The 11,675-nt window shown below is 41.3% G+C and overlaps 1 long non-coding RNA gene across 1 annotated transcript; it reads left to right on the forward strand.

Annotated features, from left to right (window-relative positions):
- The first annotated feature begins 1,544 nt into the window (after window positions 1–1,544).
- On the forward strand, window positions 1,545–2,254 carry LOC119428050. The gene is made up of 3 exons (XR_005187685.1): window positions 1,545–1,662; window positions 1,893–2,082; window positions 2,176–2,254. It is a non-coding gene; the product is annotated as an uncharacterized LOC119428050 (long non-coding RNA).
- The last annotated feature ends 9,421 nt before the right edge of the window (window positions 2,255–11,675 follow it).

The raw sequence follows: 11,675 nt of genomic DNA on the forward strand, positions 1-11,675 counted from the left end.
ATGAACCTGTATCCTTTCATTTCTTTATGGTTTGTTGCGGACACCAAAATTTCCTTATTGTGGAGCAGTAAAGGTTTTCAATTATAATTAATTGAAAAAAGTAATGAACCATGACTTCGAAGATCACATATATATCCAATGTAATGTTTGAAAATGTAATATACATTATACTTTCAAAGAATAACAAACACTTTTCTTTTGGAAAATGATTTTTTTTTAACAATTGAACATTCTGATGTTTAAAGATTGAACATCTTTTTTTCACACTGAGACATGGTCACAACAAAACGAAAAAGGGACTTGCTGATAATTGTAAATTAATATCTTTTGTATATAACAGGTATGCAAACTCTTTGAAAAAAAAATATTTTTGAGAGATGTAATAGGAAAAGAATTACAAACTAAAACATTTCAATAAACCACCATTGGTACACTTAAACATACTTTGCCATGTAATAATTGGTCACAAAAAACATAAAACACAACCTGTTTATGGTCTGACTATAAATAAATTATAATATCAAACAATAACAAACTATTTGCTTTTGACCTGGGCTTCTGAAAACTTCCAAGTGGGGTGTGTTCATTCACAGCATTCAGTCTGCTGTGTATAATGCTGCATGTGGTTGAATTTTTTCCTTCTCTGACACCGTCTTCACTGCTTTTGCCAGGTCATCATAAAGCTCCCACACACATGGAGCTCTACGGCAGTATGCAGTGTAATGTCCCATAACATCTTTGGTCAAGCTTCCCTTGAAAACGATGACTCCTCTCAAAGTGAATGTCTTTCCTTGGAGAGCCACAACGGAGGGAAATTCACTCAAAGTAAACTGAGTAGTTTGTAAGAGGTCAGTGACAATCCATGCTATTTCTCCAATTCGGTAGCTGTGTGTTAGAGTTCCTGCAGAGTATTTTCCCTGACGTGCTGTCTCCTGTTTTGAATGCAACTGGACATTCTGATTCTTTCTGTAGTTGGCGAAGGCAGGTAGACTCTGGAAGTAAGAGTCCATTTTCGACTGAAGTACCAAGCTGAGGCAAGCCAGACTTCATCAGGACAGAAATGTCAGGAGAAACAAATGGTACTTCCCTAGTTGTTCCTTTGTTTAGCTGGCAGTACTGAGAAGAGCAGTGTTTAGACAGGTAAATGTTTGATACATTTCTCATTGTTTTACCAATGACAGTGGAGATATTGCACTGGGCATCGATTTGGTGGGCTCCAGACTTCAACTCGATTTTTTGAAACATTGCACTAAGCAGCTCTGCCCTCTGTGAGTATATCTTTGGGGTCACACTATCTGCAGTAATGGCTTTCACAAGCTGCAAGATAGGGTTGTCACTGTCATTCCTGACAACATTTTGAAATGCTGAGCTGTCACAGAAAGTACAGCATAAGCACTGACAGAAAGCATCAAATGCACATGTGTTCTGGACAGATATTGTTAATTTTCCAACTTTAATAGGTTGATGCAGGTTTCCATTTTTTAATAGTCCCACTTTCACTCTTTTTCCCCGAACAGATGGATCTGCATGGAGCCTTTCAGTGCAGGAAGTAAGATATGAAGTCCTCTTCCTTTTTTTCGGTGGAAGAATTAGTCCCCTCCAGTTTTCTACCACATCTTCATCTGTTGGCGGAATGTTTGTTTCATCAAGTTCTGGAGAATGGTGAGAATCTATTCTTCTCTTGGCTTCAGCACTGTGGGTGCTCATGGAAGCAGAGTTTGTTTCTGAAACTTTTGTTAATCCAGCTATTTCATGTTTTACTTTTCCAGAACAAATCCTCATTTTTCCTTCGATGAAGGAAAGATGACGAGAAATAAATCGATCAAGTCTAATGGGCAAGTTCTCATGTTTAAAAAGGCCATGTTTTACATTTTTGAATTCTGCTTCCACAGTGGCTGAGCTTGCAGTGAGGCTAGTGCTTCTGAAGAGGGGGACCATTACTCCTGTCCAAAGTGGCAAGTAACTTGCAAGTCTTATAATGTGTGGAACAATCTCAGGGAGGAAATGGATGTTATCCCTGTCCCCATTGGCTGCAGCGAGTGACCTGCTCTTCTCGCATATGTTTGATACCCAGTCTCGAAGGTCAGTCTGGATCTCGTCTAAAGGTTCCATTTGATGCATTTCCTTTGTGTCTTCGGCTGGAATGATGGCGTCTTCTGTTATCTGTGTTTTTAGATATTTTTTGCACCTCTCTGATTCCAGAGGAACTCCAGAGCTATCATCACCCTCTGCCTCACTGAGGGCCACAACAGTGATCGCATGTATCAGCTGTTTTGCATGGTCCAAACACTGTGATTGTAGAAGCTTGGCTATTGCTCTGACAAAGAAGTCTTTGACACGGTGTGACTTGTTTTTCAGGCAGTCCCACTGGCAGATCATCTTTATGCAGTGTGCCACATCAACTCTGATAAAACATGGAGGACAGTTTGCTGACTTGTTTCCAAGTAGCAGACGGAAACATTCGTTAATGTATGCCTTCAGATCAGGGTAAGGAGTGAAGGCCTTCACCAGAGCACCGAGAATAGCCAGGGAGAAGTCACTCACGGCTTCCTTTGGTACAGCAGCACCTGTACGAAGCCATTCTGTCAGCCATGTTGCAATTGCATTTATGTCGTGTCTCTCTGACAGCATTTGCACAACTGGGACCGAGCAGTTGTCCCCTGTCAGAACACCTTGATATAAGAAGATGTGGCCAGATGTTCCATTCGGTCTCACCAGTCTTCTCACAACTGAGCCTGTTGCATCAAAGCAAACTACAGAGGGACATTTTTTGGACAATGTGTTATATACATGTAGCTGTGTTGGACTCCAATAGTGGCAGAAGAACTTGTCCAGACCAATGTCTCTTATACTACCACTGTGAGGTGTGCTATGTTTTAATAACTGCAAAGACAAAATGGGATCTTTGTCACCTAATTCCTGATCTCTTCTCTCCTGCTTAGCTTTTCGTAGGGTGGCCAAATTTGGCAGGTGACTTGGCTCAGGATCTCCAATATCCATCAAATCGGATGCCTTCGCTGACCTCCATACGGCTGGCTCCATCCTGCCCTCACACAGGTCTTTTGAAATCTGTGCACGAAGGTTTCCAGACATGAACCTCTTGGACTGCCTAGTGTGCAGGGAGATATTGGTGTCCTCGATGGAACACTGGAGCACCATTGGGCTGTTGGCTCTCTGTCACATGTCATTTTAACATGGCCTTGACACTCTTTACAGAATCCTTTGATATCTATGTAGTTGCTTGTGACAGTTGGATAAACCTTTGCTCTCTGGAATACAAATGTGCATGTGCTTTTGATCTTTTTCCAGATCAGATGATTAATGACATGAGTCCAAGTACGAGCCTTCAAAATCATATATTCCCTTTTACCAGAAGATGAAAACTTGTCATTATATGCCACTTTTTCAGGTACAAATTTGATCCATTCCTCAAAAGGAACTTCAAGCTGAAACACTGAGCAGTCGTCTTGTCCAGGAGAAATAGAGCCTGAGTCACACTCTGTGTCCACACTGCTGTCAGAATCACTTCCCTGCTCATTGATCTCTAAACATGACCAGATGTTGTGTCTGTTTGTTTTTACAAAAGTGTACAGAGCTTTTGGAGACATCTTGTTTTCCAGCTGCTGACTTAATTCTGTCCAAATAGTGGAAGATGGAGTGGCTATTTTGCTATTTTGAAAGATAGCCTGTTTTGATTTGCAGAGAAATGCAAAAAGGGAATCCCTGTGTATTGCTGGCTGTCGAGGCATCTAGTTAAAGAATAAAAAGGCTTTGGTTAGCATTAACAAAAGTATTCTGGCCTGTATAATTGCACAAGCTTTATTCCAGCATTCTTTCACAACTCAATTTATGTTTAAATTAGTATTCTCTCTTACATCTGTGTGACATTTATGCTAAATTGTGATTACGCATTTTTTTTCTGTTCAACATTGCATTTTTTTTTTAAATCACTGATGTGAAATTTCAATTAATTTCAATTGAAGTATCTGTTCTAAAAATTGTCCTGTCTGGGCTATTGATGTTCCTTAACATCCATGACTGAATATGAATGTAAAAGCTGCAAGATTAAGCCTTGAAGAATCTTTGTTTAAATCTGTTTAAAAACTCTGGACTTAAAACGTAATGAAATTGTGGATATACAGAAATATATATGTAAGGGACACAACCATGCGTCCTTCTCTGCTAATCGGGGGCTGGATTGCAGTCCCAACAGTTATTCAGTGTTTTATCTAAAACCTCAACATTAATAGTTTACTTACCTTGTAAAAATAAAGTTCAACAGAGGGTTGGGCAATAGAAGGATTTTAAATTTTTCTTCAACACACTTAAATGTTTTAACAGCTACTTTTCCATGGAAAATGTTGAATGGGAAATTCAGATTTCTCTTGCTTTACTGCCAAAAAGTCACCTGCTCACTGAGGTGAGGGTCGTGATGGTCATCACGTGGGCGGAGCCAATCCCTATGACATTATGTGAAAACGTTAACATATCAAAGTTGCCAAATGTTCAATGCTCTTTTCCAAAATTCTTACATTAAATGTCAATAGAACTTAAAGCTCGCTGCATATTAAATTGTATTTAAACAAAAGTAAATCACTTGGATAAATGAACTTTCAGCCAATGACATACGTGCCATGCACTTCCGGTTTTGTTCCCATCCATCCCATTTATGAGAAAATATTACTGTTGAAAAAGCAAAATGCAGGCTATTGGACTTGGTTGACTTTGCCATCTAAAGCATATGTCTTTAAATGAGACAAAAAAACAAAATTTAAAATCTTTATTAAGGAATAAAGTGCGAACTACATGAGAAGGCACACATTTTACAGCAGCACATAAAACAGCATTTAACTTGCATGATAAAAACAGAATTAAGAAATGCTTTCTTTGTGGTGTTGATGTTCAGTGAAAACCACAGACGTCATCAATTTAAGTCATCGCTAATGACCTGAAAGAAAAATCTATATCTCATAAACTAAAGCTGCACAAACGCTAGTTTCACCGGAACAAACGAGCACTAACGAAGCACTAAAAAAGTAGACCACTCCCGTCTGTTTTGGAGCAACATGGGGGGATGGTGACCTTTGGATGACCTAAAAATTAATCTTTAATATCTCAGAAAGCAAAGCAGCACTAACGAAAATTTTAACGGAACAAACCAGCACTAACGGAGCACTAACCATTCAGACTAGTTGCTTTAATTTTGGAAGTGGGTGGGGTGTCAGCTTCACTCAGCTGCTGAAGCTTACATCAGGAAACTCAGGAGATTTTAGCTTGTCCACAGTTGACGGTAATTTATGAATTTCTTGGAGTAATACAACATCTGCCTTTAATCTTTGAATCTGGTTAAAGATTCTATTTTTTTTATGTTGGCTACCGGCTCCATTAATATTCCATGTGACAAACCTTAAGATGCCCATATTTGTGCTTGTGAGAATATAATTAAACCACATCCATTATCAAAAATAGTAAAACACCCAGACAATAACATAATCCTTAATGATTGATTATTTATGATTTATAGATAAACTAAGTGCTGTTTTTGAAGGTAAATCATGGATGTATTCCTTTATGAGGTATTTGTATGTATGTATATGGATATATATAAGCCTTTGTGCCTGTGTGCTAATAATTGTCAAGTCAGAAAAATAGAGACAAAAAAAGAAAGTAAAATGATAATAAACACGTAAAGATAAAAGAAAGAATGAAAAATAAAAAAAGAACCCCCTTACCATATTAAGTGTCATGCCACCGTGTACCACCACCATCTGTGTAATCCACCAACCGAGCTGTGTTGAACAATTACATATATATCTGGTAAGTAATATGAATATATATTATTGCTAATAAATTTTAAGTAAAATTAGCAACTGAAAATCATACTTACCTTATTTATATTACTAATAGAGCCAGGGAGTAACCTCTGGATCTCTAAACAGCTGACCATTGATGTAAAGTTTGTCAACAGCCACAGCAGCTCTTCTGCCCTCGTTTATATTTTTCTTCCTAATCGGGAACAGAATGCGCCTTCTACTCAGAATTTCTGCAGGGAATTGGTCGTTCATGCTGAAGTTCGTGTCACGCAGTTCCCTACCTCGGCTTTTTACTTGTTCTTTCTGCTTATAATGCTCAAACTTAGCTACAATCGGCCGCGGCCGATTATTTCCAGGTTTCTTACCTCCGAGGCGGTGGACTCGGTGAAAAGTGATGGAATTAACTGCGTCACTCGGCAACTTCAGCTGGTTCTGGATGAAGTCACGGACGGAGGCCTCAGGGACCTCGTTCGCTTGCTCCGGTATTCCCGAGAAGACGAGGTTGTCCCGCATGCTCTGGGCTTGGATATCCAGGATCGATTCTTTTATTTTTTTATTATCCCCGGATAGCAGCATCATCTCCTTGGTGAGTTGTTTTACCGTTCCTCTCAGCTCCTGATTTTCACTAGCAAGTAATGCTACCTGTTGTTGGCTGAATTCCAAAGACTCCCTGAAGCCTTGAAACTCTTTATGTAGCATCTCTACTAATGCTAGTCGGGCGTCTAAGCTAGTTAGCTTCTGGTCAATTGACTCCAATATCTCCTTTAAACCTGTATTATCAGGAGACGGTGCCGTAACGCTGTCTGAGCTTCCCTGTCGATGCCGCTTAGCAGTAGGGATGTTAGCTGAATCGCTAGCAGCACCGGATGAATCTTTAGGTTTACCCATGACCAAGCTGTAAAAACACTCGTCCACAAACGATTCCAGGCTTTCCAAGGTCTCCTCGTCCAGTTTGTTTGATTGAATCAAAAAGTTAGTTAGTAATATTTAGGACTTTCTTAATGATCTTATATTTAATTAAACAGTTTTTATTTAAATAAATACGGACTTACCAAAGTTTTATCATAATACTCACGCACAGTTTCTTCCTAGTTCTCAGCAACAGCTCATTGCACCGTCACGCCCCCAGATACAATCCCACTTCCTGTGTGTCTGTCATTGACAATGACATCAGAGCTGTCATTTCTAACCCGAAACCCGGACCGGTCCGGCCCTAATCTGGGTCGGTCCAGGCCTTTATAATGTGATTAATGGGTGGGCTGGGCAGGGCTGGGTTGGTCTCGGGCTTTGATGCGGTTTTACGAATCATACAGCAGAACTCAAACTAAATAATGCACGATATAACATTGTGTTAATCTACTTAGAGGACGAGGTAGTAAGTTTACTGATGAGGAAGGTACATAAATAAAATATAGTGCAGAAGTTAATCTGACTGTGAAAAGAGAGTAGCGATGGTGGCACATTGCACAGCAATTACGCATGGCCCCGCCTGCCCTGCTTTACTCCTCTTATGGCACATCTGAGGATTAGCACTTGACCCCCACACAATTAAGTGACATAAGTGACACTTCCGGTTCCAACAAGCTGATAGATGGCAGCTTCCCCTGGCTTCTCTGCAGTCTTTTATCATCAAACAGACCTGTTTTTCGAACCGGACTAAAGTTGGTCCCCCTTCCAACTGAATTCGGTGTTCAGTGACTCAGAGAGCCAGACGGGACCGTCCAAAAAAATAATTTTGGTCCAGGACCGACTGCTCCCACCTCACTGGTCACTCCGAGCGCACCCTGCCAGCCAGGTGACCCCTCGAGCAGGGGAGTCGTCGCGCGAAGGTCCGTTGTTTTTTTCTCTCTCTCTGGACCCCAACCGAACTTCTCATCTGGACGTTTATGGTTCTACCTGGTTCCGACAAGAATTGCTAGGTGGTATTTTGCTGTCTTTTTTGCTGGGTTTCTGCTGGACTGGCCCTCATGGTGTCTTCATTGGTGTGGAGGAAGTGTACCTGTGTCTCCCAAACTGGACCAGAACCGAACCGAGTTGGCTGTGGGGGACTTTGTCTTTAATAGAGCCAGTCTCAGTCTCAGTGAGCAGCCCATTACCTTTTAATGAAGGACTGTCCACCTCCGTGGGAATCGCTGTGTTTCACCTGGAGGAGACGCTCTGATGCTTTGAAGCGCCGCCGGAACTGGACTGGAGCAGAACTGGGCCAGGGACGACTTCAGCCACTTCAGCCTCTTCACCTCTCGTGCTGTGGAATGTCGGAGCCGGACTGGAGCAGAACCGGACCGGACCAGTAACGACTTCAGCCTCTTTGGTAAGTCTCATCGTTTTTCACCGGGGGTGCCTCTCCTGCTGTGGGGTGCGGAAGTGACGTGCAGAGAAGCGGAGGAGCAGTGTGGAGGAGTAACACAGTGTGGTGCTCTCGAGAAGTTCGGAGTTTGCATCGGAGTTGCTGCAGGCCTCCATCCAAACTCAACTGGATAATTATTATTTTTATTCTGGATCACACTGTTGTCCCCTGTTGACCTGAAATGAGCTAGGACCATGCCTTTCATTTCAAGAGGATTTTCTGACAGCTCGCTCTACTATTTGCTGCTAATTATCTGTTTCTGCCTGTTGATTCTGGACCCTGCTTCTGTTTCTCATGGGAGCATCCATCCATCTTTGCAGGGGGGCTGAAGCCCCTCTCAGCCCAACTCAAACTGCAGTTGGGCCACCTCGTCGGGTTTGTTTGCCCATTTGATTTGTGACACTTTATGGTCTGAGACTTTTCTGCACCATTCATATTATTGTCATAATTTTCCGATCTCAGACTATCTGGAGTCACTGAATCTTGTTAATACACCTGGATCTGCCCATCACTACAACTTTCACTGATTTTGGGTTCTGAATGATCGTGTCGTCATTAATGTTTCTCATGGTTCAATTATGGGGGCTAATTGTCACACTGTTAACTCCTGTAATTACACATCAGTCATGAAAAAATCTTACTTTTAACCTACAAAGCTCCCAACAACCTGGCTCCATCTTATATTACAGATCTTATTGTTCCATATTTTCCTAACAGAGCACTTTGCTCTCAGGCTGCAGGTTTACTTGTTGTTCCTAGAGTTTACAAAAGCAGAATGGGAGGCAGATCTTTCAGTTATCAGGCTCCTCTCTTGTGGAACCAACTTCCAATCTCTGTCCGTGAGGCTGACACATTATCCAGTTTTAAAACTAGGCTTAAGACTTTCCTTTTTGCTAAATCCTATAGTTAGGGTTGGCTTGGGTTTCCTGAGCTGTCCCTTAGTTATGCTGCTATAGGCTTAGACTGCTGGAGGACAAACTGACCACAATTTTTACTCTGCTACTGTCTTTATTTACGTTGCTCAACCTGTTTTGTATTTGTAATTATTTTTTCTATCCTTAACATAAGTTTTTTTGTCTTTCAGATACACCTGGACCTATATCTGGCCATACCATTCTGTGTTCCTCTGTCTCCCCTTCCTGTCCTCTCAAACCAGCTGGTCATAGCAGATGACCGCTTGTCCTAAGCCTGGTTCTGCTGGAGGTTTCTTCCTTTTAAAAGGGAGTTTTTCCTTTCCACTGTTGCCACTGTGCTTGCTCAGGATGGGAGACTGCAGTGAAGCCAAGATTCAACTTGTCTGCTGGACTCCTTAGATAGAGAACTTTACTAATTGGCTTTTATGTACGTGAATGCTCCTGTAAAGTGCCCTGAGACAACTTTGTTGTGATTTGGCATTATATAAATAAACTGAATTGAATTGAATTGAATGAAAAACTCAAGAAATTGTCTGATAATAATGTTGATACCGCTCTCAGGGATTCAGCCCAACCTTAGACCCCCCACTAATTACAGCACACCAAATGACTTTAAAACATGTCAGGACTTCATTTTCTGCATGCAAACGCTCATAGCCTTTTGAGAAAACTTGATGCCTTGAAAATTCAGTTCAGTTCTTTTGGGGCAGATGTAATGTTCATCTCTGAAACTTGGCTCAACAAATCTGTACTGAATAATGACCTGGTAATCAATGGAGTTAACATCTATCACTGTGATCATCAAAAAAGGGGGGTGGAGTCATTATTTACATTAGAGATTCACTGGTTTCTAGTCTTTGATGCCTTAGCTGTAAACAACACTTTGAATGGAGGCCAGATCTTATTTGTAGTGGGTTCAGCAACACCTGAGGATCTGTCCTCCCTGATGGAATTCCTTAGAAATGTAAAATTCAAAGAGATTTTTTTTGGCAGGAAATTTCAACATTGACTGGGATAAGTTGACCCCCCTCTGTGATAAATTCAAGGAATATTACCTGTCACTCAATCTAACCCAAATGATCGACTCTCCCACTAGACCAAACAAAAACCGTCCTGAAAAATCTTCTATCTTAGACCTGTTTCTGATAAATATGTCTCACAAATTCCCTGCTACAGGTGTATTCGCTGACATTTTAAGTGTTCATTGTGTAGTAGCGGCTCTCTGAGACCTTAAACTTCCACCTTCTAAGCCCAGATTAATTCAAAAAAGGGATCTGAAATGTTTTTGCGAACAGTCATTCCTCTGGGATTTATCCCACTTTGCCTGGCGTCGTATTCTATTAACTGACGACGTGAACTCCGCTTGGAACTATTTTCATAATAGTTTCATTTATTTTGTGAACAAACATGCTCCTTTTCGTCAGTTCAGAATAAAGGGACGAGACAGCCCCTGGTTTACTCCAGAGCTAGCTGACCTCTTGCAATTTAATTCAATTTCAATTCAGTTTATTTATATAGCACCAAAACACAACAAAGTTGTCTCAGGGCACTTTACAGGAACATTCACATACATAAAAGCCAATTAGTAAAGTTCTCTATCTAAGGAATCCAGCAGACAAGTGGGGCGGCTGTGGATGAGTGGTTAGAGCAGTCGTCCTCCAATGCGAGAGTTGGGGGTTCGAATCCACCAGCAGTCACATGTTGAAGTGTCACTGGGCAAGACACTGAACCCCTCATAGCCTCTGATGTATGTCCTATCAGTGTATGAATGTGATAAAGCTCTGATTAGTCTCTTTAGAATGATTTGTTCAATTAGCTTTGTAGAGATCTAGTAGAGTGCTGTATGAATGGGTAAATGAGGACACAGACTGTAGTGTAAAGCACTTTGAGTATCTTGAAATAAGATAGAAAGGTGCTATATACAGTAAGTACAGTCCATTTACAAGTTGAATCTTGGCTTCGTTGCAGTCTCTCAACCTGAACAAGCACAGTGGCAACAGTGGAAAGGAAAAACTCCCTTTTAAAAGGAAGAAACCTCCAGCAGAACCAGGCTCAGGACAAGCGGCCATCTGCTTTGACCGGCTGGTTGAGAGGACAGGAAGGAGAGACATACGAACACAGACTGGTAGGTCCAGGTATAGGTCCAGGTGATCTGAAAGACAAAAAAACACATGTTAAGGATAGAAAAAATAATTACAAATACAAAACAGGTTGAGCAGAGTAAGTAATGACAGCAGCAGAGTGAAAATTGTGGTCAGTTTGTCCTCCAGCAGTCTAAGCCTATAGCAACATGACTAAGAGACAGTTCAGGAAACCCAAGCCAACCTTAACTATAGGATTTAACAAAAAGAAAAGTCTTAAGCCAAGTTGTAGAACTGGATAATGTGTCAGCCTCACGGACAGAGATTGGAAGTTGGTTCCAAAAGAGAGGAGCCTGATAACTGAAAGATCTGCCTCCCATTCTGTTGTCAATAAGGGCCGCTTTGTAAGTTGAAGTCAGTCTGCCCCCATGAACATGTTCTCATGTTAGGACTGTGGAAAGTACCTGCGTCTCCAGCCTAGTTAATTGGAAACAGATGGGCTGGAGCCGCACACACATAG

This window comes from Nematolebias whitei, chromosome 22, assembly GCF_014905685.2.
Source record: "Nematolebias whitei isolate Nwh7 chromosome 22, NemWhi1, whole genome shotgun sequence".
NCBI lineage: Eukaryota > Metazoa > Chordata > Actinopteri > Cyprinodontiformes > Rivulidae > Nematolebias > Nematolebias whitei.